The 8437-nt window shown below is 45.1% G+C and overlaps 1 pseudogene; it reads left to right on the top strand.

Moving 5' to 3' along the window:
• The first annotated feature begins 2044 nt into the window (after positions 1-2044).
• LOC130882135 (small nucleolar RNA U3) lies at positions 2045-2155 on the top strand (annotated as a pseudogene).
• Positions 2156-8437: the final 6282 nt, after the last annotated feature.

The raw sequence follows: 8437 nt of genomic DNA, 5'->3' as shown, positions 1-8437 counted from the left end.
CTCTCTCCCATATCCCTACCCCACGAGATGAATATTTCTGGTGCAGGGAGGTCCTTGCCTGTCTGATCTCATCCTTTGTTCTTTTCTGCTGTGCGTTTCATGCCAGCGTTGCTATTTCCCCACTGTTTATTCCTCGCCTTTTCTACCCCAGGACTTTCGCACACATCTGGATTGCATATCCTTCCCTACCTAGATTGATGTTGGTCTCTTTTCTCCTGAAGTTACCAGTCATTCTCAAAATGAGGGTTTCTCTGATTTCTGTATCGCAAACAGCCCTCCCTTCCCTTACCCCTTCCAACACTGTGTTGTCTTTTCTCCACTTAGCACCAGACATATGCAGTATCTATTATTTATTTATAGTTAAGGCAGAATATCAGCTTTGAGAGGATAGGAGTTCACCCATATCCCCAGCACCATGCGTGGCTTACTCAATAGACTGTGATACAATGAACCGAAGAGAGAACAAAGGAGGAATAAGAAGTAAGCTTCCTTGTCAGCAAGTTTCTGTGAACAAATGTACTAGGACTGGACGTCCGCAGGGATCTAGAAGGCCAAGCAATTCCAGGAAGGCAGGAAAGCCTTTCCAACTGCAAAGGACCCTCCAGCATGTTTCCCAATGAATGCTGGTTCTGTGGAGGCATTTGGTGCCCATGCGTCATTGGACACATTTGTAACTGTAAACAAGCAGAAGTTGTCATCCTGGAATGTCATTGTTTACAGTCCTCCAAAAATATGCAACTTGGTACTACTTAACACTCATGCTGCAACATTTGAGATAACAATTTACACAGATAAAAATTCTGGCCCAGTACCCCCAGAATGGCTGCTGTGACTAAGAGGGAGCTGCCCAGGGCTGGAGATTGGGACTTTAGTATAAGATGGCCTATCTTTGGAAAACTACCTAGCAGTATGTATTAAAATGGCCACTCAAAACCCATAACCCAAGGACACTGTGAACACAAGGTCACCAAAGGGAGGTACTAGGAGCACCTCAAAATTGTATTTGCAATAGTCCCAAAGTGATAGCTGCCCAGGCAACCATCCCCAGGAGTCCTGATAACTATAATGGCCTACTGTGTGACAATGCAAAGGAACACGGGTTGACTGCATACACAGTATGGATGAACCCCACAAACACAATGTGGAAGCAAAGAAACTCCACCAAGAAGCATGCACTGTCCCCTTTCAACCATGGAACTCAAGGAGGCAGAAGAAGTGACCCTATGGTGTGAGGTGTCTGAGCAGGAGTTGCCCTTAGGGTCAGTGAGAACCTGAAAGGGGTTCAAGGGAGAGTTCCAAGGGGGATAGGAGGGTCCTAGTCCTTGTTTGGATGTTGGTTCCAAGGGAAATTTGTCTGCCAGGGTTGCCAAAAGCAAGTGTCACAGTCCAGTGGATACACAATAGAAACTCATTTTCCTCCTCTTCTGGAAGCAGAAGTCTGAGCTTGAGTAGTCTGAACTCAAGAAGTGGTTGGGATGAATTCCTCCAAGCCCACTCTACTTGACCTGTTGATGGTTGTCTGTCCCCCAAGTTGTCCCTCTACGTATATCCTGGTGCCACCAACCTCGTGTGTGTGTGTGTCCATGTGTGAAGAGGCCAGTGTTTGAGGCTAGTGTTTTCCTCAGTTATTTTCTACCTTAGTTCTTGAGACAAGGTCTCTCACTCGACTGGAAGCTTGCAATTTAGGCTAGACTTGCTGGTCAGAAAACACCTGGGACCATCTGTTTTTGTTACCCAGCATGGGGATTACAGGCCTGTTTAGCCATGGCAAGTTTTGTGTGTGGGTCCTTGGGATTCAAATTCAGGTCATCTTGAATGTGCAGTAAGCCCTTTATCACAAGAACCTCATTTGAAATAAATTATTTCTTTAAAAATCTTCTTTCAAATAGGGTATGTTGGCACATGCTTTTAATCTAAGTACTTGGGAGGCAGAGGCAGGTGGATCTCTGTGAGTTCAAAGACAGCTTGGTTTACACAGTGAATTCCAGGACAGTTGGGGCTATGTAGAGAGATCCTGTTTCAAAAACAGCAAAAATTCTATTTCAAGACTGTACTCCCAGGGACCATTTCTATATTTCATTACTAGAGAAGTTTCCCTCTAACTGTGTAGAGAAGATGGGAGGGTGGGGTAGGATTGCCCCTCTCTCTGAATAGTGACATTCTGAATACAGGGGTAGAGACACCAATTTAATAATCTGGTGGTACGTTACTGCATGTTTGACACATGGGGAATCCTTGCATGAGTTCCTCTGACTTGGCTCTTCTTACGTGTGTGTGTGTGTGTGTGTGTGTGTGTGTGTGTGTGTGTGTGTGGTGTATCTGTGTGTCTGTGTTCTGCTTTATGTGCTTGATGAATGTATGATGGCAACTCAGGTAGAAGCTTTGGCTTCTGTAGCCACAGAGCACAGGCAGTACTCCAGAGGCTGCGTCTCAGGAGGCCTCACCCAGTAGGGTCTGCCTCCTCAGCTCTGACAATCCTCAGGCCCAACTTAGCAAGATTCATGATGCCCAGTCCCTCAGGCTGGGTGCCACCCACTCAGCTGAAGGTGTTTTTCTTCCTTGTGCAAATTAATTCATGAGATAGGCCCTTGGGTACTGAAAGGCCTGCCAGCCTTGCCCAGTCAGCTATGCCTGATCAAATACCCTATGACCCGGAATACCTACTGACTGATTGCAGTGTCCTCGGGAATCTGAAGTACTGGGGCTATTGTGTCTGGAGGGGAAAAGTAGGTAAGGTCAGGAGGGTCCATCTGGGCCTACGACCCTCAGTTTGTGACCCTGCAGGTCTCTGGGCTGTTGCCTCTTCCTGCTCTGACATTCGTCTCTCTCCCAGGACAGGCACAGAGAGAGCCATGTTGGGCAGGAATGACAGTTGACAGAAGGACCCATTTTCTTGTCCTTAACACCTTCCACAGTGCTGTATTCAAACAGAGCAGACACCCCTGCACCACCCCAACCACACACACACAGACATACAGGCATTACCTATCTTTCGGCACACAGAATCATTCAAGCATGCACGCATTTCTGTAGTTTCGGGAAGCCACACACCTGACCAAGTGCATGACTTATGATCTCATTCTCCCCGGGTCCCCAAGGCACAGCCCTACCTGACTCACCTCTGTTCTTTATTAGCAGAAGTGTCCCATCTTCCAGCAGCTTGCTCAGGTCTCTGGGACAATGACCCACCCAAGCATTCTTAACCTGTCCCTTGGACTGGCCACCTGCTACTTAAATGCCCTACTTCCCTCCCCCTTGTCATTCTGGAGGCAGGTGCAGGAAACCCACGGGTTCTGGGTGGCCAGAGCTGAGACCCAGGTAAGGTCCCTGTATCCTGACATTCAAGGGAAGGAGAGTATCTAGGTAAGGAAGGACTTGAGTATTGGGGTTCATCCTGCCTCTGTCACTGACCTTCCAGGCTACCCTTGCGCCTCAGATGGGGGAACCCTCACCTTTTTTTATATACCATGCCTGTCAAAACAGCTGACATCATACTCAAGGGAGATAAAATCTGGTTAGCTCAAGACTCCTGCACCCACCTTACTCATCCCTATGCAGACATTTCCGGGCACAGACATACATATGTCCCTGAAATTGCTAGGACCTCATATTGTTAGGATCAAGTTCCTTTCTCTGACAGTTAAAAATAATTATTTCACAAGTGACAAAAGGCCAGACTAGCTCTGTTGAACAGACAGAAGACAGAGTTCTTCTGGAAAGGAGGGCACAAAGCCTGGTGTGAGCTGAGTGCCTGCACAGGGCCTGACAAGATGGCATTCTTGTCGTTACTGTTGTTCCGTGGGCCCAGTGGGAACAGGCCTGCTTCTTGCTACTTCAACGCGGTGTAGGTGCACAAAGTTGTTTGCAGAACTGAGTTCAGGCTCCAGCAGTGGGTGGCGGAAGCTGAGTCAGGAGCCAAGAGCTGTGGATGGGGGTGATTATTAAGTTGGGTCTTTAACAATTATTAATTTAATAATTAATATAAACAATTAATTATTATATGAGCTCCATTTATCTGTCCAATTTATAGGAGCAATAATTTCCATCTACTTCATCCATGGGGTCCTTCAGTGGGAACTTAAATGTCATCAGTTGCATAACAGCCACGTTCCTGCATATGCGTACGTTTGTGACATGCAATCCTCCTTGACAGTAAAATGAGGAAGAGCATGCTTTTGAGCTAGTGAGATGTGGTAATGGGAATCATGATAATGTGGTAGAGATGACCAAACTCCTGTCCCTCAAGGGGCCATGAGTGACTACTGTCTTCTCTGTCTCCCTCCCTCCCTTCCTCCCTTCTTTCCCTCCCTCCCTCCTTTCCTTTTTCCCTGCCCTTTCATTCCTTTTTTCTTGTCATTTCATGTATTGAAAGTCCTGATGCCATGAATACTCCAAACAGCTAGTATCTGTTGGCTCCTTTGTGTACTTCACCGACAAGCTTTGCACTCCACAAACGCTTGCGGAAGACTCGAACAAAGTTTACTCACACAGTTCTGTGCACTTCTAGTAACACACACATGGTATTGATTATATTAAAACTTTCCGAGTGCTTATGAGGCAATTGTTTGGAATACTTACGCAAACAGACACTTAAGTGGCCCCTGACTTCATTAAGACTTGATTTCCTTAGCAGTGCAAAGCCAATGAAATCAGAAAAACCACAATCATCTTGGCTACAGATAATTAAACTTCCCCAGGTTTGCACCAGCGCATTGAATCTTGACCTTAGAAAGTTTAGATCATTTTGAAATAAATACCTTTACAACAATTGAATTTAGAAAATTTTATTTCATACTTTTTTATAATTTTCTAACTATCACACCTTCATTCTTCATATTTTCTAAACATGCTAATCATATTTTTAAACTTTTATTTTGTTTCATTTGTATGGGTGTTTTGCCTCTGTGTGTTTATATGGACCACACATGTGCAGTGCCCACAGAGGCCAGCAAAAGGTGTTAGATCCTCTTGAGCTAGAGTTACAGATGGTTGGAAGTCACTATGTGAGTGCCGGGAATCGAATCCTGGCCCTCTGGAAGAGTAGACAGTGCTCTTAACACTGAACCATTTTCCCAGCTCCGCTAGTTAGTATTACCCTCAATAACATTAATCTTAGGGAAGATCCAGAAAAAAACAATCTTAGAACTCATTTCTCTATGCATTAGAAATCTATGAAAACACATTTGTTAATATTTCCAAAGGCTCTACAAAGAGGAGCTGAATCTGGATGAAATTTATGACGGAATGGGACATGTTAAGGCCACCCATCTTCACAGGCAAGCTTGAAGATGCCTGTTGTGAGCCTTTAAGGAGTCAACAATAACTTGGCTTTAAAATGACCATTTTTATTCTTTATTCTTCAGCCTCATGCTAAGAGAGCAATTCCTGCAGAGTGAGGCTCTGATTAAGACCTTGAGTAACAGGGAGTAGATTCAGAAATGGGAGGGGATGGACAAAAATGTAGAAGAAACAGCCCCTATATATTAGTGCCATGAGGAAGGCACAAAACCATGCCCAAAGTATTTATGATACTTTACACATACATGCTTTAATTAGTCATGACAAGAATAAGCTGAAAACAACAAAAACCAAATAGCCATGTGTTTGCAACTCAGGTATTTTAAATAATTCTAGGAGGAGGGGAATATTTCCACCATGTTCTCTTGGGTTAGATGCTCATCTTGGTGACTGAGGCAAGAATTGATTCTAGTGAGTGTTTTGTTTCATTGCCACATAATGGAAAGTCCTCCCGGAGTGCCATAAATGGACCAGCTAGCACCTCTTGGGGGAGGTCACATCCTGTGACCCAAGGCAGGTTTGGCCACCTGCTCTCAGTAGGACAGTTAAAAGAGCCAAATTAATAGGGGAAAACAGGAAGAAAAAATTTATTTATGCGATCACATTGGGAAGAGGGACAAAGGGATCCAGTGACCACCCACACCCTGGTCGATGTTTGGGGCCCTAAAGTGAGATCAAAGTTTAAATAGAGGGTCAAGGATATGCATATCCAGCAATCTTGGCCAAGGTGTAGTACTGCCCACCACTGACCCACACTATCTGGGCTTCAGTCTCTTTCTGTAAGGTGGTCTGATGAGTTGTTAGAACCACGTGGAATCTCTTTTCAGGAGACAAGGTCCCCCTCTGATGGCACCTTTTTCTTCTCCCAGCACGAATCTTTTTGGGGAAATTTCCCTTTCTTTGGAGTTCATTGATTCAATACTCTGATAGTCAGACACATGAGTGTCTCTGTAGAATATCTTCATGTCCACCAGGGGGTTCCAGGTATTCAAGTCACAATAGAGATATACGAAATACCCTTGTTCCTCTACATACCTAAAACCCCCTCCCCGATATTTTCCAACACAAATTACAGAATTCAGGCTTCCCTGTCACACCAGAAGGTCCCCAATTAGTTCAAAAGAACACTAATGACTCAAAAGTGTTCCCCCTCCCCCAAGCAAGAAAACCACCTTCTTGTCAGACAAATGACAGAATTCAAGTTGGTTCAGAATGAGCCAAAGGAGTTTCAAAACTGCTAAGGGTTTTATTCTATTTTCACTAATATGTGCACATGTATGTCAGAGTGTGGACTTGGGCATGGCAGTGAAGTGACTCAGAGGCTAGGAAAGGATATCACATCCCGTGGAGCTGAAGCTACAGGCAGTTGTGAGTGGCCTCATGTAGGCACTGGGAACTGAACTTGGATCTTTTCCAAGAGAAGTGTGTGCTCTTAACTGATGAGCCATTCTCAGCCCTTCAAAGACAACCAGGAAAGAGGAGGACAAGGGCGGAGGTACAGGTCCAGGAGGATTTACCAAGGCTCTAACTTCAGGGCCTTTAGAGTCCAGGCACTCATTTCTCTGTCCCACTGGACATGACAAAAAGCAGAAAACAAGCGAAAAGATAAGAAAAGGCCCCAGAATAAGCTGACTCCAGAAGCTCTATGGGACTGTCAGTCTGGGTTTGCAGTCCTGAAGTGAGACTGAAGTTTAAATAGAGAACCAAGGATACAAATGTCTAAGAAATCTTCCCATCTGGGGTCAACTTGTTGGCTGGCTGAATTCTAAAAGTAGTTTTTTCTGCTGGCTTGTCTCGCCGAAGTTTATAATCACACTTACAGGCCAAACGCCTGGAATCCAGCAGTCATGGGAGCTAAGTTGGCCATGTGTACAGCAAGTAAAAAGATAAGTACTGGTGGGGAGTAGGAGAGGAGATTTAATCATGACAGGTTCAATGGGAAGAACAGATAAAAGGGCACAGTGACCCCGAGTCTTCTTGGTGTACTGACGTGGGCTTTAGATTTAAGCAGAGGAATAACTGATGTGGCCTAGTTTTCATTCTTTTGCTGTGTTAAAAAAAAAAAAACTGTGATCAAAAGTAACATAGGAAGAAAGGGATTTATTTGGCTTACACTGCCAGCTCACAATACATCATTGAGGGAAGTCTGGGCAGGAAGTACCGATGAAGAAATACTATTTGCTGGCTTGCAATATATATATTCCTTATATAACCTGGGACCACTTGCTTAGGGATGGTGGCAATCAGAATGGGCTAGGCCTCCTGCACCAATTGATAATCAAGACAACTTTCTCATAGACATGCTCACAAGGCTAACCTGATAAAGATAATTACTCAATTTAAACTTTACTTCCCAGGTGATTCTAGACTGTGTCAAGCTGACAATTAATGCTAACTATGACATGGGGCATGGGGCAAGAGGGACGCACAGCTGAGCAGTCCTGGTCAATATGTGGTCCGATTGACCATTGTCTCAGCTCTGGTTCTAACAGTTATCTGATCAGGTCAAGGAAGTCCTTACCTCTGCCTCCACTTGAAGTGATCAGGCTGGTTCTCACAAGATAATTTCTGCTCCAAGGTATGGCCTTATCTTTGTGAATAATTACCTTCATCTGGCAGGTGCATGATTCCCTGAGACTTTCCTCCTAAATCCAAAGTAACTCTTGGGCCCAAGTGAGTGATGAGGACATTTATTTATTTATTTATTATTAAATTTTTTTAATTAAAAATTTCTGCCTCCTCCCTGCCTCCCTTTTCCCTCCCCCTCCCCCCACTCCCCACACCCCATTCCTCTCCCCACTCCCTCTCCAGTCCAAAGAGCAGTCAGGGTTCCCTGCCCTGTGGGCAGTCCAAGGTCCTCCCCCCTCCATCCAGGTCTAGGAAGGTGAACATCCAAACCGGCTAGGCTCCCACAAAGCCAGTACGTGCAGTAGGGTCAAAACCCAGTGCCATTGTCCTTGGCTTCTCAGCAGCCCTCATTGTCCAACATATTCAGTGCGTCCGGTTTTATCCCATGCATTTTCAGTCCCAGTCCAGCTGGTCTTGGTGATCTCCTAATAGCTCAGCCCCACTGTCTCAGTGGGTGGGTGCTCCCCTTTGTGGTCTTGACTTCCTTTGTGGGCTTTTTTTTTTTTTTTTT

This window comes from Chionomys nivalis, chromosome 9 (assembly GCF_950005125.1).
Source record: "Chionomys nivalis chromosome 9, mChiNiv1.1, whole genome shotgun sequence".
In the NCBI taxonomy this organism is placed as follows: Eukaryota; Metazoa; Chordata; class Mammalia; order Rodentia; family Cricetidae; genus Chionomys; species Chionomys nivalis.
The sequence above is the reverse complement of the archived record's forward strand: the minus strand, read 5'-3'. Positions and strand labels throughout refer to the sequence as shown.